At 38.1% G+C, this 22271-nt stretch overlaps 1 protein-coding gene and 1 long non-coding RNA gene across 2 annotated transcripts in view; one reads left to right on the top strand and one right to left on the bottom strand.

Moving 5' to 3' along the window:
* The window catches only part of CDH18 (cadherin 18), a 343866-nt gene extending 337416 nt beyond the window's left edge, over positions 1-6450 (top strand). Inside the window, exon 16 of the mRNA XM_040587697.1 lies at positions 1055-6450. The gene's annotated coding sequence lies outside the window, so the exon portion shown is untranslated. The remainder of the gene's footprint in view (positions 1-1054) is intronic.
* Positions 6451-7040: 590 nt separating this feature from the next.
* Positions 7041-21751, bottom strand: LOC121085916. Its single transcript, XR_005827231.1, has 5 exons — positions 21347-21751; positions 17104-17173; positions 9364-9493; positions 7786-7932; positions 7041-7655 (listed from the first exon to the last, which is right to left on the bottom strand). It is a non-coding gene; the product is annotated as an uncharacterized LOC121085916 (long non-coding RNA).
* Between the last annotated feature and the right edge of the window lie 520 nt (positions 21752-22271).

Genomic DNA, 22271 nt, shown 5'->3' with positions numbered 1-22271 from the left:
GAATAGTAACAGCGGTGCTCAATGTAGCAGAGACAGATAGGGACAGCCTGGGATCCAGATCACACTGAGATAGGTGGGAAGAGCCTGGGGATCTGGATTAGACACCAGTAAAGGTGAGCTGTTGGGATTAAAGAGAAGGAAGCCTGACTGCTGTGGAGTTAAGAGACTGAGGGTAACAGGCAATAGCAACAGAGTACACGGCCAGATGGTCCAGCGGCAGCAGGTCCAGAGCAGGTCCAGCTAGACAGTGGGGATGGCTGCGCCAGGGGAAGGAGCAGGAGCAGTGTGGTGCCACAGGTGGCTCCCAGTGTTGCTGCTGCTGCTTGGCCTGGTGGTATTCTTGCTGGTGTTTGTGTGCCTGTTGAAGGTGTCTCCACTTGTAGAAGCGGGCGACCACAAGGATGTTAAGAAGTTTTTTGGGCCACAGAATGATGTGTTGGTACTGTATTCTAGATCTGCTGTTTCTGAAAGCTCACTCAGTTTACTGTCCAGTGTGACCCAAGAGGTGATAGGACAAGGCACTATAAGTTCATCAGAACCACCCTCTGAAAAAATCAAATTCCCAGATGCTACAAAAGCAGATAAGAAGAAAGGTGATCAACCTGCAGAAGACAAAAAGCCCAAGATAAAAGTGAAGAAGGAATATGAGTGTGAGTTCAGGGACAAGTTGTCCAAACTATATGAAAAGCTTATTTGTAAAGAGAGTTTGTGGTGGCTGGTAAAAACATGAGTTATGAAATGTTAAGAAGAAAAAAAAAAATTCAGGGACAAGTTGTCCAGACTGCATGAAAAGTTTATTTTTAAAAAGGTTATGATGATTGTTAAATACCTAACGTATGAAACCTTAAAAAGGAAAAGGGGGGAACTATAGAGGACTGTATAAAAATTTATTTGTAAAAAGGTTGTAATGATTGTTAAAAGTGTAAGGTGTGCAATGTTTAAAAAAAAAAAGGGGGGGGGGGAGTTGTAGAGGAATGAAGCTGGGTTAATTAGCATTGATAATGTACAACTGTGGGTTGGCATCAAGGATGGTGGGTTGGTTGATGTAGACAAGGTGCAGCTGTGGCTGGTTCTGTTAAGTGGTTGAGAGCCAGTGAAGAGAAAGCAGCCGAGGAAGAAACAAGAGCAGAGAGAGCGAGCCCTGGATGAGGCGAAGGCAGCAGAAGGACTGACATGAAGAGCGTGTTAGTATGAGATGGTAAAAGACCTTGTTGCAGCTTGATAGTTTGGAGAGTGCTGTGACAGTGAAACAATCCGAGATTAGTCATACAATCAATAAAATACGTAGTGACACAGGACAGATCTTTCAGTAATGTATTACAATTATTATTGTAAGGCTTCATGAATTAATACTACAATATTTTGACATTTACTGCAAGATTTATGGCATAGTCATAAATAATAATAAAAACAAATCATGTGATATGTAATGGGGATAGATCATGAATTCAGAAAAAATACAGTGGAAAAAGAAACATTTAAATGTTTATTTCTGTTTCTTTCCACTATTCAGCTAATTTGTATATACACTAATTTGTATTGCTGATATTGTAAGTACCCCACATTGCTGCATTAGTCAGGTACATGCAGATTCCCACTGGTATGCTTAGGCTTTTCGCTTGCTGATTTTTACATATGGATTTTGAAAATATTTAGTTTGTTCTGCTGGAAGCTTTGGACTGTACTTTTGTAATGAAAAACTACTGCATTTTTTTACTTCTGGAGCAGAATTTTAATTTTTCTGATAAAGATTTCACATGGCAAGAACAGTGACTGTAGCCACACAGAGGGCTGCTGGTGAAAATGGTTGTGTGTCTACTTACAGGAATGTATTACTTTTTGCCTGACTTTTGTATCCACACAAAATATTGGCAGAGTGCACAAGGCATTGAAGAAAGCTTCTGTCATGATGTACATAAAACCTCTGAATCTTTTCCAGCTCTTTCATGTCTAACCACATTTTAGATTATGTGAGTTTAATATGATTTTTTAACATACTTTTTTAGCTTGTGTAGAAAAAAGTCCGAAGAATACAGACATAATTTAAAACATGGAACATAAATGCACAATATTTTCACCTTATGCTATATTCAGCTTACTGTCAAAGCTTTATCCCTACAAGAAGAAAGTGAGAAGGGACAAAGTCTTTGGCTAGTTTGGACCTTCAACTTCTACATTGGCTTCTCAACTGTCATGTCTTTGCAATGATAATTTTAACGTGTATGTACAAAGGTGCAGCATCTCAGCTGAAAAGTAAGTTACTTTGGACAGCAGACTTGAACTCAGGCTGCTTCTTGCCAAGTTATATTTTAGAAGGGAAGAACACCTTATGAGAGGATGAGTCAGATGATAGAAACATACCAATTTAAGTGTGTGGAAGGGGTACTTGGTGTCTCGTAGAGTTTTTACATGATTCTGATAGCCAAGAAGATGGTGCTATGATTTGTTCCAGTGGAAAAGAAAACATTTGCCCTCTGAAAGTAAAAAACTTTTCCTTGTTTGCAAGGTGTTTTATGTCAGAAATTACTGCAACTTGAAAGGATTCATCCTGAATGCAAGAGCTTGTGATGGTCAATCTGCCTCTTTGCACCTTCTGCAGCTGCTGTTGATGGTGCAGTCTGTATGGTTCTTCGTATTGCTAAGGAGCATCCCATTCTTGACAGACTTTTATTAAAAGTATGACGGTAAATTTATTTGGTTAAAAAAATTACCATGAAATACTGAACATTTCAGTTCAAGGTCACTAGTTCCTATTTGAAATGGAAATGAGAAATGCAAACATGATTATCACCAAATGACTGCTGCTTTACATGAAATTTGTTTGTAAATCTCACTTTAGTGTTAGCACAGAAAACCTGCACGATAACATTGCCAAAGAGATAGTCTGATCACCATATTCCTGTCTACTCCTTATTCTGAGTTTCTTTTTTGACTTTGAGGATTTGACAAGTGTTGCTGTAAACAAACCTATCCAATTTTCAAATAATAACACTGTGGCTGTATTCAGCACAGCGTTACATCTCTAGCTTCCATCCTAACTACATCACTGGTGGTGTTTCCATGCTGGAGTGGGACACTGTCATGCCTTGGCAGCTATCAATATCTGAATACATCTTTCTACAGAGTTCATCAAAAAGTTCTGTCCGAATATAGAATGTAACTCTATTTTTGTCTGTTTGATTTATGTAAAATACAGCTTAAAATGTCAGCTCCTCTCATCATGCAATTAAAGTTTAGCAATGTTGCTTCCACTATTGTGAAGTAGAACCTGAACCAAGACATTTCACAATTAAAAATCAAAGAAAATGGCCAAATAACATAAAAATATGGTGACAATATTATCAGCCATGTAATGAATAAGGAGCAAATGGTAGAAAAGTTTTGGGTTTTTTTTATGTAGAGGATTGTTCAGTGGCTTCTGAATGGTCACTGGTAGTAAGAATTATTATAGCTCTGTTGTAGAAAAAACTGTGAACAAATCGTGCTGCTGGATCCTCAGCATACAGGACTTTTGTGTACTCTAAAGGCCACAAATGAGAATGGCTTTGTTAAATGGGAAATTCCCAGAACATTTTTTATTTATATGGTAGTATCACCTAAAGAATTTCTGGATGATCAGCATGTGATCTTCTTAGTGTTGAATAAACACCAGCTGAGATTTGCTACCTCAGGGACCCTAAGCATCTACACAAGGCTGAAAAGAGTTGTCATCCAGCTAATGACAGAAAAACATGAATGGAATAAAGAATAATTGGTCATGTTTTATACTTGAAGGTCAAGAGACAGCATAACTAAGGGGAAGATAAGACTGAGTAATTTCCAAGAGAAATAGGATAAATAACTTGATGAATCTGAGCGGTAGAATATTTCTAGCTATCTACAATGGAAAACCTAGGGGTGAGCAAAAGTCCTTGATACAGTTTTTTTGAAACATGATAAAGGATAACTTCACAATACACACAGGAAAGAGGAATAACCATATGGGATCCATTAATAATGGACATGAAACTTTAGTTCATTTAGTGATAAGAAAGTACTTTGTATATATAATGATGTAGAATCAAGGCCAAATATTTTGTTAGTAAGAAATGTAACAGTGGAAGAAAACTTGTTCCTTGAGCTTAGTATAATAAAAGTGAAATTCTGTTCCATGGAAAAGAAATGTAAACAAATAATCTTTTCCTGTCTCTGCCATTGATTCCCTATCTGTCCTTAAGCAAATAACCTAATATATGCCTATTAGCAAGCAACTTACTTGTATTTCTTCCAGTGTGTAACTAATTAGTCCTGACTGTTCAGATTTGCTTGCCTGAAATCAATTATTTCCATATCAATATACACGAAATAGAAGATGCTAAAATGAAAGGTGCTGAAGCATCCTGGTGATGATTTCTACTAATATTCTGGAACGTAAAACTAGGTGATTTAGGAGCTCAACTTTAATGTCCAGTTTTGAAAATCCCTTTTTGTTAAGTGCTTTAAGAATTTAGGATGGAAGTGCTAGAAAAAATCAAATTCTTCCTGTTTTATTCTTAATGTGTTCCTAAAAGGTGTCTAGAAACTGTCACAAACAGCAAAATCAAGTACAACAGCAATTCATAGGATAAGTGAGGGAAAAGTAAATCTAGTTTATGTGGAAGGCTAATCTACTAGAATTTCTTGAAGGCATCAATAAGCCTTTGAATAAGAATAATCTGATTCATATAGCACACTTGGATTTCCAATAAGCTTTTGACAAGGTCCTTCATCAAACCTGTTAGGGAACAACATGATCTTGAAAACCGATTTAATAACAAGAAACAAGGTACAGGAGTACTTTGTAAGGTTTCTCACTGTTAAGAGTGCTGTTAGGCACTACGCTAAGACTGGAATTGCTTGATAGAGTCGAAGGTAGTCTAGAAACGCAAACTGTGAAGACTTGCAAAGTAATCAATGGTTACTTAGTGCATGTACTGAAGTGGGTAAAACTGAAATAAATGCAAGTTAATGAGCAAAGGCAAAACCTACCCAAAATGCACCTGCATCATGAGCTCATAATAAATTGCTATTACTCAGGGAGGATATTTTGAGCTATTCTTTATAATCTAAATATCTGCTAAGCATTCATCAAAAGCAATATAAATAAATCTGATGTTAAGAATTACTAAGCAGAAGTAGAAAGCCAATTAGAAAATGTCATTATGCTACTTTGGAAACCCAGAGTGATTCCACATTTCAACTACTCAGTAAAACAATCTGGTCCCATAGGAAAACTAGAGAAAGCACGCAGAAATCAAGAACAATGTTCAAAGATATGGAATAGCACTCATCTCAAATTTTAAAAGTTAGGACTCTTCAATATGAAAAAGAAATTACTGATGAGAATAACAAATTATGAAAATAAATTGTAATAGAACTGTCACGCAGGAAATAAAAAAAATGCTATTACTATTTTTTCACAATTGAACAACTAGGAACCATATAATGAGCTCTTAGTTAACAGATTTAGAATAAACAAAAGTAGATACTTTTCCACATGGTATAGAACTGAGTGATAAAAGTCATGTTGTGGATACAGAGATGATCTTTTCTACACCAGATGTGGCTTTGGAAGTCACACAGCTGCAATTTCTTGTTAGGTACAGTGTTTCCGCCTGCACTTCCCTCCTAGGGTTGTTTTTAAAAACTCCTTCAACCCAAAGAAATTTTGCCTAGTGGCAATGGAAAAAGAACCTGGATTCTGGCAAAGGAAAGAGATACTAAAAATAAGACCAAATGACTATAGGGGTAAAACCGGTTCCAGTCTTCCATGCCTAATGCTTTGGAATATGAAGAAACCGTTGAATAATTTCCAACCCTATAATACTTACCTCCATCCCCTCCTGTATCTTTAAAATTTGCCTGTCACACAGTTACAGATGTAGTTCATGAACCTTCTTCAGCTGTCTTGGTTCATCTGTAGATAACACCGGTCATGAAAATGAACCTGCAAGTCCATTTAAAACCCAATGAATTATGAAACTGAAGTCAAAGAACTGCTGGCCTCTACTCATCCTTATACTACCCACAATCACCTATTATCCTATTCAGCATGTTCTGAAGTGAGTCATTACTTAACTAAATTACTGAGAGCTGAAATTAGAGAGCAATGATATAAAATATTCAGAGAATCAGTTTTAAAGAGAAATAGAAATGTGAACCATTATATTTCTCAACTACTAATCACATCTCCTCTGACATGCATAGGGTTCTTTCATATTATGCTTGAGATTGTAGCTAACAAAGTACCTGGCGTAACTTTGCTATGCGCTTTGTTCCCTATCAGGGTAATTCAAAGAAAACTTTTACATTAAAGATTGCTACTATATATGTTAAAACTTCAGAAATTCAAAGCAAACCTAGACAACTGTTTAAATCCATCTATTGTTGAAGTGGTAATTGAGAAGAACGCATTGAGCTATCACATATTTTGTTGTGATAATTTGCAAGAAAGGAACTCCAAATTTTAAGCATACAAACTTAGAATTTTTACATTACCCATGTAATAAGGTAATAAATTATTCATATTATGTGTAAGAATAGGAATTTGCTTCTTACTTGTAAATTAGTGAGTGGTTTTATTAAATTACTCCTCTTTTTTCCAGTACCTAAATTTGTTAACTACTCATATTACCTGATAATATTTTATACTGTCTATGTAATAATAGACTGCTTTGCATTAAAAAAAAAAAAAATCAAATGCTGCTTACTGAGGAAAAAAGTCATACATGCAATTCAACAGAACATAGCATAATCAGTATGATTATAATAAAATATATGTATGGTACTTGGATTATAAAAGTCTCTGAAAATCTTTATGTATACATATGTGTAACTATATATACATATAAAGTAAATACCTTGTATCTTATAATTCTTCCTTTTGCAGAATGAAGACTGCATTTCATGCATACTTAGAGTTTATTGATAACACACTGAGATTTTGTGGGGGACTGATTTTGTTGCAGTGAGCTCTGTATTCCTTCCTACTTGATATGTGGAACATTTGTTTCTTGTATTTAAATTTTATCAGGATACACCAGCTTATGTCTAACTTAAAGCATTTTATTAGTTCAGTCAATGTCACTTGCAAATGGGACAGGTACCACCCATGGTTAGCAACTTACTTATTTATGCCGAACTTGCAACAATATACTGGTCACAATAGTCATATAATCCAGTTTAGTCACGGGCATTTAATTTGCTTCTGCACAAAATGCAAGAGAAAATTTTGCTCATATAAATAAATACCTTTGCCTATTTTATTTAGAATATTCTAGGAACACCAGAAAAATAAAAGCCTTATATTGCAAGGTTCTGATTATAGATCCAATTTTACTCAGTAAAGCAGATCAACACCTTCCACAGACTCACACCACACATAAACACCCTTCATATACTGTTCCATTTAAAAAAAATTAAATGTATGGTAAAATTAATAACTTGATTTGAATTAAGAGTTTAAACTACTGAGAAACAGTATTTTAAAGAGAGAAGCCAAAAGTCATAGCATAGCAATAAATTCTGTACGGTTGTATCAAATTTACACAGCTTTTATCCTTCTGCTGAAAAGCTTCAATACATCATCTTTACTATTGTGTTTATTTGGTAGAACCAAGGACTTCTGTTGCATCAAACTGGGGAGAGAAAAAAACAAACAAACAAAGCAAGCTTTGTGTTTGGTGATCTATACTGACTGGGATATTAATTCTAAGTCATTTGGGGTGACATTGGAGCCAGATTTCTGTGTGATGTATTTATATTCACATATCTCTGTTTTTTAGCATTCTTGCATGAACTGCAGGACTGAAGGGACCACTTCATTCTTGGATGGCTCACTGGCTCTGCTACTTCCATTTGAAATAATAGGCTCAGATTGTCTCTCAGTTCAAAGATGCTGTCCTGATAGTCTTCCTGGGGGAAAACTGTTTTGCATTCCAAGACGTAGGGAGAAGATTAGGAAAGAAATGACAGCGGGTGGTATGTGCTAGAGGCATTTATTTTTCTTTTTTAACAGATACTGTTCCAATCTATGTTTTAACCATGACTGATGCCTCTACATTATTAAAGACCCTTACAGAGCATTATGGAATATTATGTATAGGAAAAATATGAGTGATGTGTGAAATTCAAGTGTCTTGTATTCAAAAATTTCCTATTCTAACCACTGCAGATAAGCCAAAATGCAGGTAACTGTCTATAAATCAAGGCTGTGGTGTTAGAAGAGATAATGATGGGTTTTTTCCTTCTGTCCTGCAAAAACACAGTGGCAAGCTGACCTACATCAGGATCTTGCTGTTCCTGAAGCCTATATTTTCTGTGGATGGGCATGATGAGCTATCTTTTGTGTATTGCTGGATGGAGCAAAACTGCTTCCCAGCAGGGCTTTATAAATGAATTTTTGCTCTTAGTCACATATCCAACTGCCATGTGTTCACACTGTTGCCAGATATACAACAGTAAGAAAGGGGGTTTTTTATGATGACAAAAAGAAGTCACCCAATGCAACACTTGGGAGTTATGGCTGTTAACTTCTTATCATGTTTCATGGCGGGAACATATGCATGAGGAAATCAGGAGCTCTGCTTTCAGCAGCCTTCTCCTTATCACTACACCTGGGAGTTAAAGATTCATTTCGGTTGTCTGGTACTTAGACTTCTGTCTAACAGGAGGCTTTTTTTTATTTCTTGGCCTCAAGACTGAGGGGACAAGTCCAGGTTCCCCTTATGCAATTCCACTGGCTAGTTTTATTATTTGTTTTTTATTTGTAAGTAAATTTAAACCTATTGCATTTTCTGATTTTGCTCTCAGGCATGGCAGAAATAGAAGTAACTAGGAAATTTAGAGCAGAAAAATGATTTTTTAACTTCTCTGTTTTTCTTACATTCTTCAGTTAGTGCAAAATAAATCACTAGCAACTGAGATGCTTTAAAAGATCTCATGATTAATTTTTGCTATATAGTTTGGGCAGACAGCTAATGATTTATGTGAATGAGTTCTTTAAACTTGATGATGCGCTGGGGTCAGCCCCTATCCCAGTAACACTGTAGCGGGGCCAGTCTCCAAATGCCCACAGCCCTGGCCTTAATGGCCATGGGCCTCTCCAAGCCAGGCCCGCTTGTAGGCCCACACCCATCCGGTCCCCATCCTGTCCCTGTCCCCAGGGAGGTGCCTGATGCCCAGGACTGGGGCTGCCCCAGTGCCCCCCCTGACTGCCCTTATCCTGGCTGGGGAGTAGAATGGGCTGTGGCTGCCAGGCCCTGCCATCACCCACCCCGTGCCTCTCAGCACCTGAAGAGTCCTTTTAGATCAATGAGTGGATTATGATCTTTTTCATAGACTTACCAAGTCCCTTCTTTAAATTCGTTTTCCTGTCCAGTCTGTCCTTAGTTCTTGGCAGACAGCTGTGGTAGGTTGACCTGGCCCAGCAGCCAGACACCCATACAGCCGCTCTCATTCTTCCTCCTTAACAGGACTGGGGGAAGAAATACGACAGAAAAACTTGTGGGGCAAGATAAAGACAAGGAGATCACTGACCAGTTGCTGCCACAGGCAAAACCTACACAACTTGGGGAAAATTAATTTAATGTATTGTCAATCAAAAATTGTGAAGGATGGTGAGAAACAAAAACAAAAGCAGGGTCCAGTCGGTCCATCTCAGTTCCTCTCTGCCACTCCGTTCTCCTCACACTTTTCCTCTGCCCCGGGCCTGCGGGGGCGTCTGTGCGGGGGCGCCCGGAGCCCCCTGCCCCCTCCCGCTCCCCCCTCGGGGCTGGCCGGGCTGTTTCTCACCCCGTTGCCCTCAGCCCTGGCTGCCGGGCACCGTTTTGCCCTTTCTCAGCCCGGCTTTCCCCGAGGCGCCCGCCCGTGGCTGCGGGGCTCAGCTGTGCCCTGCGCTGGGGCCGGTGGAGCCGCCTGGAACCGGCTGGAACTGGCTGTGCCCAGCTGGAACCAGCTGTGCCCTGCACAGGGCATCCCTGCCACCGCCACACAGGGGCCGCCACCACAGACCCCATTGCTATCAAAACCTGGACAGCAGGACCCAGTATGGCTGTGTTTTTAATACAAATCACTGACTTTTCTGTTACACTGGATCCTGCATGATTTCCAAAAAACTTTTTTTTTTTTTTTCCTTTTTTCCCTAATCTCAGCCATAACTTATTCAATCTAACCTCTACAAATGTCAATAGGAGCATTACTGCCCTTTGGACTGGGCTTTGAACAAACTGTGCCTACAACTTGTAGTCGTAATAGTATCATCTCACATCTAGCAGCCAGACAATAAGTGCTCTCTGACGATGCAGTGTTTACCTAATTATTCTTATTTTGTTGCTTTAAATAGAGCTTGAGGTCAGCTGATGTGATTTAATACATCTAGCTCAGAGAATATGTTCATTGGTTTTTTGCTTGGTAACAAAGCCAAGATACCAAACAGGACTGCACAGCTGAAAAATCTTGCATTGCCTCCACACCACTAGATTTTGCCATTCCTATGAACCTCAAACTAAATCTGAAGAAGCACAAACAGAAGTGTTATCAATTTCTCGGTGGGAATAAAGATAGAGGAACATCTAAAACATAACTTGACATGAGAAAAGCTACTATGCACACAAGAATAACGCATCTCTCTGTACTGAAACAGTGACCCCCTAAGGCTTGCCCAGTGTTACAGCAGTACTGTGGAAGAATGATAAAATCACATAATGGTTGGAGTTGGAAGGGGCCTTAAAGATCATCTAGTTCTAACCCCTGCCATAGGCAGGGACACCTTCCACCACACCAGGTTGCTCAAAGCCCCATCCAGCCTGGCCTGAACACTTCCAGGGATGGGGCATCCACATCTTCTCTGGGCAGCTTGCTCCAGAGCCTCACCACTCTTCATAGCAAAGAATTTCTTCCTTCTATATGATCTAATTTACCCTCTTTTAGTTTAAAGCCATTCCCCCTTGTCCTGTCACTACACAACCTTGTAAAAAGTCCATGTCCAGCTTTCTTCTTGTCCCACTTGAGGTACTGGAAGGCTGCACTAAGCTCTCCCCAGAGCCTTCTCTTCTCTAAGCTGAACAACCCCAACTTCCTCAGCCTGTCTTCATAGGAGAGGTGCTCCAGCCCTCTGATCATCTTCATGGCCCTCCTCTGGACTCACTTCAACAGGTCCATGTTCCTCTTATGTTGGGGGCCCCAGAGCTGAACACAGTACACCAAGTGGGGTCTCACAAGGGTGGAGAAGAGGAGGAAAATTACCTCACTCTACCTGCTGCTCAGGCTTCTTTTTATACAGCCCAGGATATGGTTGGCTTTCTGGGCTGCAAGTGCATATTGCCAGGCCATGTTGATATTCCCACCCACCAACACCCACAGGTCTTTCTCCTCAGGGCTGCTTTCAATCCATTCTCCATCCAGCCTGTACTTGTACTTAGGATTGCCCTGACCCATGTGCAAGGCCTTGCACTTGGCCTTGTTGAACTTCATGAAGTTCACACAGGCCCACCTCTCCAGCCTGTCAAGATCCCTCTGGATGGCATCACTTCCATCCAGCTGGTGGACTAAACTTGCTGAGGGTGCACTCAATCCCAGTGTCCATGTTACCAACAAAGATGTTGAACCACTCTGGTCCCAGTACAGAACCCTGAGGAGTACCACTTGTCACTGTTCTCCACTTGGGTATCAAGCTGTTGAACACGACTCTTTGAATGTGACCATCCAGCCAATTCCTCATCCACCAAGTGGTCCATCCATCTAAGCCATCTATACTACATAACATATATTGAGAGCATAGTACATTAACTACTTCCTGAGTAAGTTGGTACTAGATATCACCACTCATAATGGTGTTTGCTATAAGACAACGTACTTTTTATTTCAGGCATGGCAAAAGAGATTCTCTTTGTCCTTTAAATCTAGTTGCGTAGAATGTTCTATAAAACTCCAGGTAGAATTGTGCAGAGAACAACTAGAAACATTTTAGATGTAACTAGAAATTCTTTCTTTACTTTATTTTAAACATTGCCTCCTTTACCTCTCATTTTCCACAGCAGTGATCAAGCCTCTCAAAAAAACTCTTGTAACACATTTCAGATAGTTTCAGTCGTTTTTGCTTCACTTGATAGAAATTGCTATTCCCATGTGTTTTGTTAGCTATGTAGTCATGCAGCACATTTGAAGCTTGAATTAAAAATCCATTTTTTTCCCCTGAACAAGATTCATAAATAAAAAATATAATCTTTGAATAAAATTCAGGTATTGCACTGAAGGGAAAAGGCTTTCTATGTTAACACTGTCAAAAATAAAATTCAAGTATTGCACTGAAGGGAAAAGGCTTTATATGTTAACACTGTCAAGACTCAATGATGCATAGTAAAATGTCTCCACAAGCAATGAAATTCAGATTTCAAGTTAAGTTCTCTGACTTTCGTTTAAAAAAACTACAGCAGCTGACTTAGTTTGATAAGGATTTCAGTCAGTATCGGTTCAATTTTAGTATGTAGGTTTGCTGAATAGAAAAGCCCCAAACATGTAGGCTGCTTTTGTGTACCTTAAATCATCACTCAGAGGGTTGTCCCGCTGCCCTAGAGGAAACCACTTTCAGAACATTATATCTGAGAGACACAGCAATGTGACATCTAAATGCATCCATTTATCATGCACACATTTTTCCTCCCCTCTAACTCTAAACCTAATTCAGCAGGTATTACCCTACTTCATCCTCATACACTTAGCCAACTGTGAATGATAAAGAAATGAAGACTAATACCAATCATTGGAATCTCATTAAAATGAACTACTGAATGCCATCTAATGACGTCTATTCTTGCAGCTGTCAAAGGAATGCAATTGTTCAGATTATGGGTGGTCTTTTCAAGTTGGCACTAGTAGTTCTGTTAGCTCCCTTGAAAAAACACTGACAATTATACATATTCAGACCATATCAGCTAGGCATTTTAAGGAAGGCACCCATACTCAGTTCTTTTTCATTCTTTGTGCCTGAACAAACTCTGGGTAAATAGGTATCTAACCCTGCTCAATCGCAAGACATTAGGATAACTCTGTGTATCCTCCTGGGAAAATGGAAATTCTTTACTGCTCAAGTGTTCAAGTACCATACCGATGTAATACTTAAAAGTGAAATGTGTTAAGGTGCACCTGCTGTTTCAATGACAGCAATTTTATTTTAAACTTTTGCTTTTAGAATGTCATTAGTTTTTTGTGAATTTAATTGCTCTTTTTTGCTACTTTGTCCATCTCTGTTCAAAAGACCACTACAAATGAAACAGGTTTAAAGACAAAAGTAGATTAGAAAGAATTGCCTTGATTATACATCTAGTCCTGTTAAAAAAAATAATTTAAAAAAATGAATTAACGTGCTACAGAAGTTCAAAACTTGCTTGATTCCCTAGACAGTTTTCCTAACAAAAGTAATATCTCAAGTTCTGGGAAGCGTAGCCACTTTCATAAATCCACTGATTTTAAGAGTAAAAATAGGTCAAATTCAGCTGATAAGATAATTAATTGTACCAATTTGCAGAGCTGAGTTGGAGAAACAATGGCTGTCCTGCTATATTCATCTTTGGTTCTGTGAACTGATTATATATCAGATAGACACACAAAACACTTGGAAAATTACAGCTGCTTAAATCATGTTTCTGTGTTGATACAACACAATTTCCTTGTTTTTTCACTACTGTGTTTACTTAAGACAGACACAGTGGTTTTGCTTATTATGCCAATAAAGTTGAAACTGTTTCTGTGCACTTGTTGGCCTCTTGTAGCTGAAAGTAGCTGACAGCTTTAAAATCCTTTAGTTGATTAGAGAGTGACCCTTTGCCTGGCATTGATTTTAGGATTTAGGGTTTATTAGCAGGTCACCAGGGTTGTTGTTGTTTTTTGGGTTTTTTTGCTATGTGTTGTTGGTAATTACCCAGCTCCTTGAATAACCAAATACTAAACCCAATCAGAATTAATGCTGATCTCTTTTAAAAGGCTTTAGTGTTTCTTTTTCCTTTGTATGATTACAGAATTCTCATGCATATACTAGTACTTTAATATATATTTCATGCTTATGTGGTAGCTCTATAATTTTTATTCTTTTTTTTTTTAATAAAGGAGTGCAGGTAAAAAAGAAACAGTGACTGAGAGTGGATTTTAGTTAAAGACTAATCCATATTAAAGGCTTTGAATAAAAAAAGCCAGAGAAAAAAAATCTAACGGTATTTACTGAAAGAAAAGCTCATACAATGATTTGCAGCATGCCATATCACTCCCTCCTGAAGACAGAACCAGAGTGACAGGTTATCTGTATGGTACTTACATGGAAAGAACATTCAATGAATAAAGCACAAGAGAAAACAGAGGAGTTATGGTCTGCAGACTGCTGGCCATAGCATGGCTGTGTACAAAGCATTGATTGATGGGGTTAGAAGCAGAGTGCTATGCAGAGCATCTAACAACCATGTAAACAACCAAATGAAAATGATACTGTTGAACACAGTTTGCAATATCTCCTTGTTTGGTGCAGTATGTCTGCTTCATAAGTGCCCCGATAGTCCGGCATTACTGAGCTTGAAAATACTGAATAGCAAAAGATTGTGGTCCAATTCCCACAGAAAAGTATTCAACACATTTTTTTCCAGTTTTGACTGTGACCTTCAGCTGCTGTTCACTGAACAGTTTCCTGACCAGTTCTGCATCCATTTGATTGAGTTTTCACCCAGGTTATGTTCCCCTAACTTGCCCTGGAATGTCACATAAAATAGTATCCCAGACTTTACTAGTGTCTAAATATGTGAAACCTATTCTTTGTTCATTAAAGGCAATGCATTGCCCAAGATGGAAATTTGATTAGGCAGAGAAATGTCTTCACTGACAAGGTGGTGACTGATAGTCAACATTTTTTTAAAATTTTTTAAGATGTTTTCAACTAGTATGTAGTATTATTTGCTTCAAAGTTCTGCTAAAAGTTGGGCCTCAATTGAATGATACATAGTATTTTGAGTCTTTTTTGTTTCTTTCTTTCAGACAGGCCAAGAAATTCCAGTTTTCTGAGACATTATGTATCTTTCATTAATTTTCAAAATAGAAACTAATGGATACTAATGGATAATAGATACTAATGGATAATAGAAACTAGTGGAAGGGCTTTGACCCTTTCTTATAAAAGTAGTTAGTGACTTTCCTACTGAATTTTCTAGTGAGTAAAGAGAATGAAGATATTACTTTGATTTTTGGTCCTAACATGCATGTTATAATTCAGAATTCAATATCTACTTTGTTGTCTGTATTCAAGTGAGGTTTCTGAAACAAACTTATGGTACAGACATCTTGGTCTCTCACTAGGGGTCCCATCTTCTTCCAAAATAGGTATTTTGAATCTGTGCTTTTAATACAGTTTCTTTAAGAAATTCTTGGTTGTTTCTGATAATTTTTTACTTTAGACTAGGTGTGTTCCTTCTGAGGAAGGAAGGTGATCTACCATGACCCAGAACCTTACAGAAAGTCTATCTTCCTCTATATTCTTGACCTTTGAGCAGAAGGATGTATCCCTGAAATACATCCCCCTTTGGCTGGTATTTATTTGCCTATCTTACGAATCTGAGAAATTGGTATTCTTTAGAATAATAGTCCAGTCATGTGATTTATGACACCAGTCTAAGGCTGAATGAGTTAGGTTATAATTTTGGCTATGTATTAAGGTGTACAGATCCTCTTTTTTCTTTTTTCTTCATAATATGTTGCACATTGTTGTACGCTTGCTTGTCTAACATGTTAAGTGGACCAGTTTACTAGCTTTCTTCTTGTTATCTTCATTGCAGATAGTCCTGATCCAGGATACCATTACTTCCTCCTTGTGCAGACATTTCTCTGTGCTTTGCAATCTTATACCAGTAAGCCAAGTTTACAGTTCTTCCGTAAGGCAATATGCCATACTCTGCAAGGCACGGTCCAAGAGCTACAACTGTTTAGGTTCCTTACACATTTTCAGGCACTTTCTCTACTTGTTGGTTTTCAACTTTTCTGATATTGATTATTCTCTCATAATTTATCTCCCCTCTTTTCCTTTTCTGCCTCTCCATACTTGCCCATAATTTTGGTTTTCTCCATATTTTCTTGTTTTGCAAAACGGCAAGTGTAACCCTGCTCAGGGCAAGAAATATGTGGTAAGGCCCCACAAAATAGTGCTAATGAAGCTATATTAGAAACAGAAGAATAACAGTAATAAGACATAGTCAATTAGTTCTTCTGATGAGTGCAACCCTGGCAACATACAAACGCAGCTCTGACCAAACTTGTGTCTCTACACACTGTTGTATTATGCAGATATAAGCTGGACAGGGGAAAGTATATCTTTGCAGGCTCATGGACATTTCTGTCTCCATATTCTTGATTTCATGCATGCTATCCATATGACTAGAAAGCAATCACCTTTATATGTGGAAGGGGCCAAATAATATCCTAATTCGGAATATGCATGTAATCAAATCTGATGCATGCTTGTACACATATCAATTTCTGCATTGTGTCCTTAGCAAAAGTATGCTTCTTGAGTCCTGATCTTAGCAAGCACCATTTTGTGCTTGAGCTACCTTTAAAATCTTTAGGAATGGTAGGATCGTCTGCCTTTTCTAATTAATATAGTTATTGTGTGGTTTGTTTTTACATGCAGTCACTCTCTTTAACATGCTTACAATGCTGTATCTGTTAAGATACTCATTTAGGGGGTGACCTTAGGAGTGGCTGTATTTTAAAAGCTGGTTGACAAAACCAACCAACCAACCAAACAAACAACTCTAATCCCCTCCCCCCCCCAAAAAAAAAAAATCATTTCCACCATACTTTCATTTCCACCTGTCTTGCTAATCTGCAGATCTGCAGAAGATAACCTTCAAAATTTTCAGCTGCATTTCTTTTTACTTAAGCATACACATTCATTTAATTAAGCATTCACTAAACAGGTCTTGTATTATGTATAAGTCCTAGTGCATGATCACCTCTCTGCAAAAAAGCAGAAGTTGTTTGACAGAACCCCCTAAACATTTAAGTAATATAAACCGTAGGATGAGATTATAGTCTGTATCTGCTATGTCTGACCTTGGTGGGTTGATCTTGGCTGGCTGCTGGATGTCCACCAAGCTGCTCTCTCACTCCCTCCTTGGCAACACTGGGAGAAAGTAAGTATGTGGTCAAGACAAGGACAGGGAGATTGCTCAACAATTACCATCACAAGCAAAACAGAATCAAAGGGGAAAATTAATTTAACTTATTGCTAATTAAAAAATAAAGTAGGATAGTGAGAAACAAAAACAAAACTAAAAACATCCTCTCCACAGCCTCCTTCTTCCCACACTCAACTTCACTCATTCATTCCCAACTCTTCTACCTTTTCTGCCCCTGAGTGACTAAAGGGGATGAGTAATGGGGCTTAGAGTTCAGAACAGTTCAGAGCAGCTCCTCTCTGCCCCTCCTTCCTTCTCATTCTGTTCCCTTGTTCCAGTGCACAGTCCTTCCCGTGAAGTACAGTCCTCCATGAACTGTTCCTATGTGAGCTGTTCCCATGGGCTGTAGGTTTTCAAGAGCTGCTCCAGCATGGGTCCTTTCCACAGGGTACCATCCTTCAGGAACATATTGCTCCATGGGTCCCGCACAAGCCACAGCTCCTCCCAGAAAACCTACTCCTGCATGGGTTCCTCTCCATGGGTTGCAGTCCCTGCCAGGAGCTTGCTCCAGCACGGGCTCTCCATGGGCTGCAGGTTCCTTCAGGACACATCCACCTGGTGCTGTGTAGCCTCCACAGGCTGCAGGGTGGATATTTGCTCCATTGTGGTCTTCCATGGGCTGTAGAGGGACATTGCGCTTCACCATGGTCTTGTTCATGGGCTGCAGGGGAGTCTCTGCTCCACCACGTGAAGCACCTCCTCTCCATCTTTCTTCACAGACCTTGGTGTCTGTTGGACTGTCTCTCACATTTTTCTTGCTCCTCTTTCTCAAAGCTGCTGTGCAGTGGTTTTTACCCTTTCACACCTTTATCAAAGAGGTGCCACCAGCAGTGCTGATGGGCTCAGCTTTGGCCAGCGGAGGGTCTGTTCTGGAGCTGGCTCTGTCTGACATGGCAGCACCTCCTGGTCTCTTCTCACAGAAGCAATCACCCCTTTTAGTGCCCCCAGCTACCAAAACCTCACAACATAAACCAAATGCACTGATTCTTCTCTCTTGCTTTCAATGAATAAACTGACAGCAATGGTCTCTGTGATTTTTTTTTTTTTTTTTTTGCTGGCTTGTCTCTGTCACTAAATGGCATAAAGCAACAGTCTCATTTGATTGTTACGGGAATTCATGTAATATTTGCATCATGTTTTGAATATTTGTTTTTAGTCTGAGCATCATTAATTAGAAAAATTAGCAATTACAACTTTTCTATATTCTTATTCTGTTTTCCTTTGCTATCATAGAGAAATATAGATTGCATTTTCCTCCACTTGTTTCTGTAACTTGTTTCAAAACAAAAATACTTCTTCATGTATTGGGGAAAATGTAATAAACGCAGTAACTGTTTTGACACATACTTTAAATTATGAGGGAAGAACTGTAATTTTGAAAAAAAGATATTTTTTTTTTACCATGTAAGTATGTGTTGAATGATTTGACACAGGGAGGAGAATTAAATACTTTATTAAGAAAGATTAAATTTGTTTATAATTCCTCTGGTGAAAGAGCATTTATCATTCCTCCCTACCCTCCCACATCTTTTCATCCTGAACTATAATCCCATCATTTGCTTGACTGTCTCTCTTGAACTTTGGTTTACTCATGGACATTTGGTTACTTGGACATTTGGTTTATTCCTGCAGTGTAAAAAGAATTAAGCTGGAGCACCCACCCGGGTGGGATCCGTTTGCCTTAGAGTCCTCGCTTCTTTACCTTTTGTTTGTCTGAATAATACAGCCAGCAGCATTAATAAGCCTAATCAGGTCACATCAGTTAATGGACTGTCCTTGTCACAGACCAGACTTTCTCTTTAGACGCAGAAGGGAATCACTTCTAATGATAGACCTTTTGGACAGAAGATCTCTTCTTCCCTCCTCTGCAGCTCTTCTCTCCAAACCGTCACTGATTTTAATCAATATGATCTCTTTTTTTCTTTGAGTCAGTGAGCTAGTAATAACCTATGATGTGTCATTTTCTATTACATTATGCCATTTGTGTACTGGTATCTTAAGCATGGCATAAGATACCATTGTACAGCTGCAGATCTACTGTTTATTGCTATAGACCATTGCAATGAAAGGCAGAGTACTGCTTTTCTTACGTTTTGCATGTTTTGATGCAGAAAAGCAATTAAATGCTAGGTATATAGGCCTATAGCATTTATATTAATGTCGTATTCACAATATACAATTATAATACATTTAAATGACACTGAGAGGATGTGATCCTTGATTTTAATATGAAAAGGTATCAGCTAAATTTTTGCCATTGACTTAGTAGAAAAGGGTTTCATTCTTCAATTTTATTGAGATGCAGATTAACATTTAAGATGTCTTGGAAAGAAACATAATTGAGAGAGGATTAAACATCTGTTCCAGCACTGCTCACTTTTTATGATTTCAGTGGTAACTCTGGTATCTTATGCAATATTTTCCTGTAGTTTTTCAAAACTCTAATCCTGTTTCCACTCTTATTTCCCTACAAGACAATTTTATATCTGGAGTACCAGCTTCTTTTACACAGATAGGGAGGATGTTCAGAATGCCATAAAGTGAATGCATCCTCAGAGACTGAATGTAACAGACTAAGTCTAGGTAATTGCTACTGAAAACCTTAATTGTGGTTGATTCCAAGACAAATTATAAAAGTATCTTTAAACTTCAAAGATTAAAATTAAAAGGTGATGTTCACTTGATAAGTTCAAGATGGTTAGCAGACTAGCTGACATGTCATAAGTCAAATATTTAAATTTTAAATTATTCTGTAAGTTATAAAATGAATAACTATTTCTGAAGTCTTTGTTGATTGCCAGGTTTATTCCTGGTATGTGACTGGTTTTCTTTAGCTGTTTCTAGTCTTTGCTATTAAAAAAGCATGAAGGTGCATATACCACTACAGGATGCCTTCCCATATCAGATTAAACATATGTATATATGCATTTTACAACAACATATTGTAATACAATTGTATATATACAAAATAATAGTGCTATTTTATATCTCAGGATAAGGAAATAGTATGAGCTCAGAAAACTATGAACTTCTTGATTGAACATAGGCAGATTTTTGAGTGATCCATTCCCACCACCACTGTATTGTTAGCACTTCTGTTTGCATCCAAAAGAACAAAACAGCAGGTATACAGAAACACATTACCAAATTAGATGGAATAGATCTCTTCCATAAAAGCAGTCACACTTCTGAAACTCAGATTATTATCTGAAAACTGAATTTTGCGTGCAGGTAGGCAGAGAATTCTCATTTCACTTTCCATGTTGAAAAACTAATGGGTCACATTTTTTGTAGATGCCAAAATTATGTGTTTGTGCAGCATGGATGAATTGATAGTTGGTTGTTTTTTTTTTTTAATTATTTAGATGCTTTACAGAAACTTAGCTTTTATATTTAGTATGCTGTAATGCATGGGTAACCAAACGCCTCGTAGGACCTATATGTATTGAATTTACCTCTTGAAATACTTTACATAACAGGACCTACTTCAATTGAAAATTACATAATTGTAGTGCAACAGAGGAATGCATGTGACTGACATCTTTGTAATATATCATTCATCCTCTCATCTCTTCTATTTTACAAAATTCCTTGCCTATATCTTTTTTTTGCTACTTATGATAGATGCCTGTTTATTTTGTCTTATAGAAGAAAATCAAAACTCATGCAGTTCCTTTTCAACTTTAGTGATTTCCTGTCTCTACTGGTTAGCGGTATTATTAAAGTAAAACCAACTGAAACAGCCAGACTCCGTATTAGTGCTCTATAAATCCTTTTTATCCTATTAATTTCTGTTTTAACCATCAGCTAAGGAGGAGCAAAATGATGTGCAAGTGATACTTTGCACAGTTATGCAAAACAAGCATAAACAAATCAAATTAAAGCTCCGGTGGTTGAGCAAACACTAAACAAAACCCCTGCTAAACCTTCCCCAAACCAGACCCTCCAGTGGAGAGGAAAAACATGGGGAACAAGCATAGGTAGCTCTCTTTCATTTCCCTCACAGCTATACAATTAATTCACTCAACCTCCTGGATGGCTAGCTTCTCTTGAAAGGCTTGTTGCATAATGAACATTTGCTTGACATGTGGAAAATAATAGCAGCTCTCATCCTTTACCTATTTTCCATCAAAAGATTGTATCTTCTGTAATTTTTTAATATGATTCTGCTTCTCCCTTGACAAGGCATCCTCCCCTCCTATTTCTCACCCTGATTGTAGTCTACCAGCTGTCTTCCCTCTTCTTGGATTGCCACAGATAGATTGAAGGCACTTTGATGACTGACCCTTTTGCAGTCTTTAACTTTGCCCACATGACATCTTTCTCTGGTGGACACTTCCACTGCTTCAGCTATTACTGGCCATGGATTGGTTTGCTGTCCTTAATTTCTTCAAAATTAATTAAATGCACACTAGTTGTAATCGTTTCCAAAGCAATATAGTAAGAAGTAATTTTTCCTTGAAATTCTCAAAATGTTCACTTGGCTGTTCAAATCAAGCCTGAAATTTGTTGTTTCTTTCAAGAATGATGAACAAACCAACCGCCTGAATAGATGGAGGTTTCAGTGCAAGTGTTTTATCCCAGGAGTTCTCTTAAGAGTCCATAGTTGTGAATGTTTTGTTATCTGTTCTGCTTCAAGATCGCAAAGAGCTTTTCAGACTGTTATCTAAAGGTATGAATATCAGATATAAAATATGTGCACATATAAGTATACAGGCTATATGTCAGTCTTGTCACTTTCAAGAACTGTTTGTGAATACAAACATTGTAATTTTATACACAATGCAGCATACTTCTGAAATGTTAAGGTTCTGAATTTGCGAGTCATCTCTTCTTCCCTAGGACTACACTGGTGAGTGAAATATGTTAGCTTAAATATTGTTGTAGTTCATTAATCATAATAAAATATAAAGCACCAATTTACATATATTCACTAAAGATTAGTGTTCTAATCTATGAAATCATGCCTGTGTTGGTATTATTAACTGAAGGATGACTTGAACCTGTTGGCAATGAGAATCTAGAGACAGAACTGCAGGCATT

Source organism: Falco naumanni, chromosome 3, assembly GCF_017639655.2.
Source record: "Falco naumanni isolate bFalNau1 chromosome 3, bFalNau1.pat, whole genome shotgun sequence".
NCBI classification, from domain to species: domain Eukaryota; kingdom Metazoa; phylum Chordata; class Aves; order Falconiformes; family Falconidae; genus Falco; species Falco naumanni.
The sequence above is the reverse complement of the archived record's forward strand: the minus strand, read 5'-3'. Positions and strand labels throughout refer to the sequence as shown.